This window comes from Fukomys damarensis, unplaced genomic scaffold (genome assembly GCF_012274545.1).
Source record: "Fukomys damarensis isolate Sample0158 unplaced genomic scaffold, DMR_v1.0_HiC HiC_scaffold_39, whole genome shotgun sequence".
Taxonomy (NCBI): domain Eukaryota; kingdom Metazoa; phylum Chordata; class Mammalia; order Rodentia; family Bathyergidae; genus Fukomys; species Fukomys damarensis.
The window spans coordinates 38635727-38645179 of NW_022900951.1; positions in this window are offsets into that span (position 1 = coordinate 38635727).

Consider the following 9453-nt stretch of genomic DNA (forward strand, 5'->3'; position numbering starts at 1 on the left):
GTTTATCAGGTCATAACTGTATCATAAATCCAGAAGCATCCGTAATTAACAACTGCAATTTGGAGTACTAAAATTAAATGCTAAAAACTCATATATAAAGCACAATTTTGGCTAAGTATGATAATCAACAACTCTGAAACTTTAGGAGCCAGGGTCAACTTAGAGCTTAATTCTAAGTCCAAGTTTTTGCAGACCACCCAGTTTCTCCTTTTTCCTGAAAGAACAGGAACCATGGTCCTGCTGGAGTTGATCTCTCAGGTTCCAGGTATCCCTGGGCTCAGCTCCACCTCCGCCCTTCTTGTGCCAGAAGCTGGTATGACTTGTGTTTCTTTCACTTGCAACCAAGAGTCCTGGCTAATACGGAGGGAAAACTTAGCCAGATACATTCAAAACAAGATAATTAATAGAATTCATATATCCATTACAGAAACTTTCAGAAGAGGACTGTATGTCGGGAATGAAAACAATAACATCAACTAAAGCAGGGTAGATTAGAGTCATCTTGACTCTGTCATATAATCAATAGTTCCTGAACGACAGGGCAGAGTGGAGCTTCTCAGCCAAACAACAATGTTAGACCCTTCATCCCTGCACTGGTGCACATAGTTTTGATTTTGCGTAGTATTTCAGGGGGCTTGCCAATCTCCAGAAACTAATTAGGAACCGTTTTCTGCCGGATACATGATATAGCTACTGCTAATGATGATGCTAGAGATTCATATTTCCCCTTAGCCTCTTGCTAGCTATGAGCTGTTACTCAACTTCTTTACGTTCTTACATACTTCATTTGTAATGCTGAAATAATAAAAACACTGAGCACAACAGAGTAGCTCAGAATATTGAATTCATATATGTACCGTGGTAGCTCATGTAGCTATCATCATCAGGTTAATTAATAGATGTTTATGGATTGATTCAATGAGAATACACAGATATCATTCATTTAACTTTCAAAATTAAGTTTTTATTCAATTTTGAATATGATATTCTAATTATTTTGCATTATATTAATACAGGAGCCCTCTGGTGGTCGAAACCACTTCTGGAGCACATGCAAAATATTACTTTTATTTAAGAGTAATACAGATTCTTATAAAGATATTATGATTACCATCTCATTAAGATAAATAAAAAGTAATGGGCATATATAGTGTTATGGGCTAAATTGTATTATCCTAAAATTCATATATTACTATCCTAACCCTTAGTATCTCAGAATATGCCTATTTGGAGATAAATTCTTCAAAGAGATAAACTAAAATGAGTCATTAAGTAGGGGCTCAATGCAGTATGCTAGTGTCTTTTTAAGAAGAGAGGACTTAGGGGAAAGCCAATAAGGGAAAAGAAAAAAGTATGAGAAAATGAAAAAATGGAAATGAAGTATTTGTAAAGGGGAAGGGGAGGAGGGGGTGAAGGGAGGGCAGCGACAAGGGGAAAAAATGAGAACCAAGACCTGTCATGTAAAGGTACAAGATCGCAGTAATGAATGTAACTGTACTGTATACCTAAATGTACCAATAAACTCAATGAGGAAAAAAAACAAGAGAGGATTTAGACACATACATATACAGAAGGATGACCCTGTGGGGACACAGGAAAAAACAGCTATCTACAAGCTGAGGAGAGAGGCTTCAGAAGAAACTAACCCTGTTAAAATTTTGATTTCACACTTCTTGCCTTCAGAGCTGTAGAAAGATAAATTTCTTTTGGTGGGGGGTACCAGGGATCGAAAGAAAGATAAATTTCTGTTTCAGCCCCCCTAGTTTGTGGTACCTTGTTATACAGCTGTAGTAAACTAATACATATAAATTTAAATCCCAGTCAATAGGTTACATGAGTCTTCCTTTTAGTGTAAATTGTGCCAACAGATGTAGTTCCTTGTCTTCTCTGTGGTCCATTTGGATATAACTTGGGATGATGTGAGGCATACAGCACGGTACTAATAAAGTTAGGTTGAAGAGTTTTTCCTAGGTGTAGGCCACACACGATTTGTCTTGTTTCACAATTAAATAATACTATTTGAAAATGAAACTAGGAGACCTATCTGAATACAGTGGATAACTAGGTATGGTTTGAAAACGTCCACCAAAAATAATAAGGAACAGCCAGGCTTGGTGGTGCATGCCTATAATCCCAGCACTCAGGAGGCTGAGGCAGGAGGATCAACACAAATTCAATCTCAGCCTGGGCTACATACCAAATTCAAGGGTAGCCTGAACTACATAGTGAAATCCTATCTCAAAAAATATTTTTTAAATAATAAGGAACATCATCTTTATTGACAAGGTCCAACATATTGAACAACACTTAATCCTATGAATACATTACAATTTATAATAGCATTTTCATACTTGGTTATAGTTTTTTTCCTCAACTTTGCTACAGTTTCCCCCTTATGGTTGCTATATTTACTTCTACTAAAAAAAGATAAGCAAATGAAAAGTCAGAGAAGATAAATTGCAGAGGTAAAATTCAAGCCTAGCTTTTGACTCTATATCCCATGTTCCTGTTAGCACATGTTGCTGCCTCTCCACGTTTTCTATTTTACATGAGCCCTAATTGCAGAAAACTTCTCAAAGCATCAGTACTAAATGTGAGGAGGAGAGTGGCGGCCAATTGTCCTACAGGCTTGTGTTTGTAGACTGAGCAATTAAAAAATACAGATATAAAAGAGATAGAACTGAATATATAGGTGGGATGAAATCTCCTTTCCAGAGTACCAACTTTTGGGGAGATATACAGATCTGAGAAAGTTTTTAAACAAGGAAGGGAGAAGAGAATAAATAAGGAATATTTTCAGCCTTAAAATTTCATGTTATTCTGTGCAGACAGTACACCTGGTCCTCATAACCACAGGGTCTGTGTCTAAGGATTCAACCAACCAAGGTTTGAAAATATACTTAAGCTTACAATGGTTGTGTCTGCACTAAGCATGTACAGACATTTTATATTATAATTATTCCCTAAATAATATAGAATAACAACTATTTGCATAGAATTTACACTGTATCCGGTATTATAAGTAATCTACAGATTATCTAAAGTATAGGGGGACCTGGGGTTTAGCTCAGTGGTTCCGGCGCCTGCCTCACAAGTGCAATGACCCAAATTCCATTCCTGGTACCAGAAAAAAAAGAAATTGCTAAAGTATAGGGGAGGATGTGTGGAAATTACATGCAAATACTGTAGCATTTTATATAAAGGACTTGAGGAGCTGCAGATTTGGTATGGGAAGTCCTGGAACCAATCCCTCAGAAATACCGAAGATTGGATTGATGGAAAAATTATTTAACTAGTAGAATTTAGCATTAGTAAGGTGCTCCCTCACCAGATAATTGAATTCAAATGGATAAAACTATTGCATTAAAAGCAGTAAGGTCTGACTGATGCGGAGTCCACTCATTCATGATGATTTAATCTAGGCCAAGCTGACATTTACCTCTGTACTTTCTCTGAAGAGAGAACGTGCTAACAAAAACACCATAGTGTAAATAAGAATGGATGAAAACATTTTCATCATATGTAAGCAAAAATAATTGTTTTAAGAAGCCTTGGCAGATTTGCTGCAAAGCAAATGTATAAAACCCATTATGTGTATGCAGAGAAGTGATGGGCTCGGTTTCCTGATCCCATGAATAAATATATGAACAAAAAGTATACAGCTTTTCTGCCCCTCAGAGAAGGCCCTGGAATATGTTTGCCCACCATGATAACGGCTCTGAATAGGCCTCCGACGAGCAGTGTCCGCACCACTGCAAATGTGCTACACAGGCTAACTTTGGGGCCCCACCTCAGACCTACGGAATCAGACACTCTTGGGGTGGGGCTCAGCTGTCTGTGTTTTAATAAGCCCTCCAGGGGCTTCTGAAGAACATTCGAGTGTGAGAATGCTGCACAAGAAAAGTTTTCTTAATGACACTCAAGAGAAATTGAACTGTCTTTCTGAGTATGCTGTCCTTGAACTCTTTCATTATTTTTTAGAGATCCTTTCTGAATTAAAGGAAATGGGCCCTAACTGAGGGTTTGCTAAGAGTGACAAGAAGAGGCCAAACTGATGTCCATTGTCCTGACAGAAATGGGGGCTAGGCATGACAGACCTCCTGCTGGTAAAGGATGTGAAAATTGACCAGGATCTGCCTCTCTCTCATGGCTGCAATCATTTCCAAAGCTATTTTTTTCATCCCTTATTTAATTTATGCTGCAAATGAAACCCAATCCATATTTCCCCTAATTTACATTTAAAATGGTTCAAATGTTATGTTGGTAAATGAGTAGATCCTCAAGTGACCTTTTGAACCTACTCAAACATTTTCTTCAAAACAGGAAGTTGCGCTTTACCCAGCGCAAAGTTTAGCACGGAAAGGCCTGATTTGTATTTAACTTTCTTAATCCCAAAGTGTGGAATATATTTTAATGTTCAAAACATTTTTCTCTCACCCTCCCTACCATCATCTGTCACATATGCGGCCTTTCCTTCTCATATAAGCTAAGTTTTAAGAAATCTAACCTTATCTTCATAATTATATTCTCTTCTTTTATGGTTAAAGAATCATGGAACTCTCTAAATGTTCTAGTTACACCTTGGTTTCATTCAGTTCAACAACCATTTACTGTTGTCTGCACAAGGGACCTGGACTGAGGAGAGAAAGGAGATTTAAAAAAATTTTTTTTTCAGAAATGAGTTGTTCTCAGCTGAGGAATAACCATTTGTGGCACTAAATAAATATACTTTGTGTCATTTGCCCCAGATTGCCTGAGGATTAGGCTGTATATTAGAATTTAGAAATTTATTTGGGAGCAATCAATTTAATTCACTAAATTAGTAGTGGAAGGAAGAGGAGGAGGAGGAGGAGGAAGAGCAGGAGAGGAAGTGAGAGTTACAGAACTGTGACCACCTGCCTACATGGAACACGTTCAGCTTTCTTGCATCCAACGCCTCTGTGCCCACACAGACCTTAGTACGTACCCCAGTCTAGAGTAAGCCAAAGCAACTGTTGATTTAGATGTATATTTCTCTTATTAGGACTATGAGCCTCTGACAGGAACTGCTCCCATTTCCCACAAGTCATGTGGACAAGCCCCTGCTGCTTGACAAAAACATGTGTTCTCCAACTTGTTCTTTCAGCTAGTCTGCTACTTGACTTGAAGCCTCACGGAGGATTACAGAGCTGCTGTCAATTTGGTCTTACACCTAGAAGTGTTGGCTCCCAGACTTGTAGACCAGTTTCATACTTGAGGCCCAAAAGGACAGACAGTCTGGTAGCCAGATGTGGAAGCCAAAGAGGCCTGAGGAAATGCAGTAAAAATAAGGAAGCCACCTCACCCCTACCTGCATCTCTACTCCATTCAGAGGACGCATCCTAACCAGTATGCCAGTGTGCAAGCTACTGTTGCTGCATAGAAAACCTCACCAAGCCAAGGATTTAGCTCAGAGTTTCCACCGCCTGCCTTGCAAGCGCAAGGACCCGAGTTCAATCCCCGGTACCAAAAAAAAAAAAAAATAAAAAAAAAAAAAAAAATTAAGAAAATCTCCCCAAAACTCTGCCTTCGAACTGTTGCCAATTAGCTCAGGATTATTTTGTTCAATTCAAATGGAAATCGTGAACTGGCAAAGTGCAGCTCTGCTAGCAGTCCCGATGACACCATGTAAAACTGGATGCCAATACGTGACACAACCAGAAGCTGATCACTGCCACTGCTGGCTATCACCATCGGATACTGGCTCGTACCAGACACCATAAGTCAACTCTACCCAGTGCTACTCTCTGCCACTGATCTTCATTGGCTGCTGGAGCTCTGTGGTGTTAAGAGTTCTGATTGTTCATTGCTTTCTTTGGAAACAACTGCACTGTCCACACTACTCAGGGAAAAAAATATAATAGATTTATAGAATTTTGCAGACCATACGACCCAAGAAATAAATCACGAGCAGGATTACAAGAACACCAAAGCAATTTTTTATTTTAACAGGGCCTGTGCTGCAGCATGGGGTGGGGGGGTCTCCTAGAATAAAACCTGAGAAGTGATTGGGAAATGCTGTGCATAGCAGCTACAGGCCTGTTTCAGTGATGGGCAGGACTGAAAGCTTGCTACGAATGTTGGGTATGCAAATAAGAGGCCCAGATCCCTCCTTTCCTGATCTTAGCCATGCCAGTTTCCTCTCCCTTTCTCAAGCTGGCACCAGTATTTTCTAAGGTGCCTGGAGGGTGGAAGGGGCACCATGTTGCCTGTCTGGCTGCACTCATGTTGAAGTGGAGAACAGCAGTTTGATAGCCAGGGAGGACACTGAAGCAAACTGTCCCAGTCCACTGGGGCCCCGTAGGGAGCAAAAGGAAATGTGGGGAAGGAGCACAATCATCGCTGGACAAACTGCATCCCCCCTTCAAACCAGCATGGGGAAAATGAGAAAGTGAGGTGTTTTTCATCTGCCTCAAAACCACATCTTTTCTATTTTTGAGTCATAATTTAGGAAGTGCTCTGTTGGGCACTTCTGGTACGAAATCTCTGGAGAAATTATCACAGAGTAACTAGGACTGGAACGGTTGGGGGCTGGAGCAGTCAGGACCTGGCTGAGCACCCCTATCTCTTCGTGAGGTCTCAGGGCTGGGATCTAAAACATTCCCTGTCCTGGAGGCTTTGTTGCCAGTTGAAGGGTTTTTAGAAGGTGATTGGATCATGAGAGCTCTAGCTTCTCAGATCACACCATGGATGGATTCATAATTTGATGGTATTATTGGGAGGTAGTGGAAATTTAGGAAGTGAGGTCTAATGAAAGGGAGTAGGTCATGGAGGTGTGACCTCAGGTACTATACCTAGTCCCCAGTCCCTTCCTTTCTGACTCTCCCCAACCCCTCCTATCCATCATGAGGTGTGCTGCTTTGCTCCACCGCACACTCCCTACCATGATGGTCTGCCTCACCATGGGCCAGGCAGCAATGAAGCTATCTTAGTTACTTTCATGAGACACAATACCTAACACTACTTAAAGGCGGAAAGGTTGATTTGGGCTCACCGTTTTTAGAAATTTCAGACCATAGTTGGCTGAGCTGAGTGGTATGGCAGAGGTGCCTGGCAAAGGAGAGTTGAGGAGAGCTGCTCATGACATGGCATCCAGAAAGCTAAGAATACAAAGTGAGGTGTGGGGAGGAGATAAACCCTTCCAGACCTCACCACCAGAGACCCATCACTTCTCCCAACCAGATCCTACCTCATAAAAGCAAATCAACTTGGGGCCAGGGTTTAGCTCAGCAGTTCGGTGGCCTGCCTTGCAAGCGCAAGGACCCAAGTTCAATATCAACTATAAACTCATCAATGGACTAATCCACCGGTGACTGTCAGGCCCCCGTGATCCAACCACCTCCCAAAAGAATACATGATGCCTTGCGGGGGACATCTGGATATAAACCATAGCATTCTATCCCTAGCCTCCAAAAGTGCATCCTTTTATGCAAAATTTATTTAGTCTGTCTCTAATAGTTACCAGAGTCCTAACAGCTTCAGCACTGCTGAAAAGTCCAAGCTCAAAGTCTTCTATGAGATTTAAGGCAAACCCTTAGCTCTGAGCCCTTGTAAAAATAAAAACTGAAGTTAAATACTGCTGACATACAAAGGCACAGGGTAAAACACTTTCTTTCCAAAAGGAAGAAATTAGGAGCTAAAAAGGAATGGGACCAAAGCAAAACTGAAACCCAGCAAGGCACTATTAAATCCCATAGTTTCATGTTCAGCACCAGGGCAAGATGTGGCAAGATAAAATCTCCAAACAGCTTGAGCAGTCCTGCCCATACAGCATCGCCAGTACTTGTAGTCCTCATGACTTCTTTCTTGGGTTTGTTTTGCTCAATATTTGCAGCTTTCCTATGACTGTCCTCATTCTTGGCTATTCCAGCTTTCTGGGGTCTCCACTACACTTTCTGCTTCAAACGCACAGCTTCACACACTGCCCTCTCAGGGGCACACACTGCTAGGCCTCCCAGGCCTTCTTCGAAAATCTGGATGGAAACTGATGAGTATCTGGATGGTGGAGCACTGGATAGCTTCTTCTTGGGTTCTTGAGGCAGAATATCATGGTAAGGAACATGTGGCAGAGCAAAGCAGCTCATCTCATGGTGGACAGGAAGCGGGGGCGGGGGCAGTCAGAGAGAAAGTACTGGGGACCAGGTATAGTACCTGAGATCACACCCCCTTTCGACCTCATCTAAATTTACTTTCCCTCCCAATAATACCCAGTAATACTGCCTTAGGCTATTGTACTCCATCTCTATTGGGTACCCTGGGACTTTCTTCTCAAAGCAAAGTCTCACTTTTGCAACTTTGAGCCTGCTAAACTTGGGGTCCTGCTGGTTCCTGTGATGCTTTCAAGCCATTGTCCTGTCATAAAGTACTTGACTTCTTTTAATGTTAATCATTTTGGCAACCGAAGTTTCCTCTGCTCCATCTTTGCAGGCCCCAATTTTACTGGAGCTTCCTTTCTGCCCAAACTCAAAACTTAAAAAATCATTCAGCTGGCCTGAATGTTTGATTGCCTTGAAATTTCTTCCACCAGATTAACTAGTCCATTGCCCTTAATCTCAGTCTCCTCCAAAGTCTCAGGACAGGAACACAATATACACAAATTTTTTGCCAGAACACAACACACATGGTCTGGAGTCCAACTCCCAGTGGAGTCCTTGTTTCCCACTGAAACCTCCCAATCCTGGTCTTTATAGTTTCCACTTATACCTGCATTCTAGTCTTCTGAGCTCTGACCAGAATCTCCCATCAAAGTCAGCTTGCAGTGTTCTAGGACTGCATCTACAGGTGGTATCTCCAAACTTCCAAAAAATTCCCAGGAACCAGTTCCAAAAGCCTCTGAACTACATGGTCAGGTAGCCTCACAGCAACAATCCTACTCCTAGTACCAAAATTAGCCTTATGTGAGAGCTTGGGGGGACATCTAGATATAAATTATAACAGGAACCAAATTACTATGAGCAGAAACTTATGAAACTATGAACCAAACTGCATGTTTTCCTCCTTTCAATTTTCTTAGGTATTTTGTCATAGTAATAGAAAACTAACACAGTGTCTAACACGGGCTTCCTAAAAACATGGAGACTTCAAAGTCTTTGTGAGTAGACTACTTTTAGGGATTCAGGATGCCAAGCATTAGTGTTGCAGTGAGCAAGGTGGGAGTTAAGTGGCTTTTTATAACCTAGCCTTGGAAGTATTATAGTGTCACTTCTGCCATACTTTATTTGTTGAATAGTTTTGAAAGCTTTTAAAGGAAAGGACACAGTCTTGTAGGGTAGAGGAAATTCTCCTTTTGCTCTCTGAAAGTTTGGTAATTGAGTCTGCTGAAAAAACTGACAATAGACAGATTGATAATAGACAGAGGAAACTCACACAATAGTACATGCTAGAAGGTATCACAGGAAAGTGAATGCCTTATAACCTAATGAGATTTAGAAACAC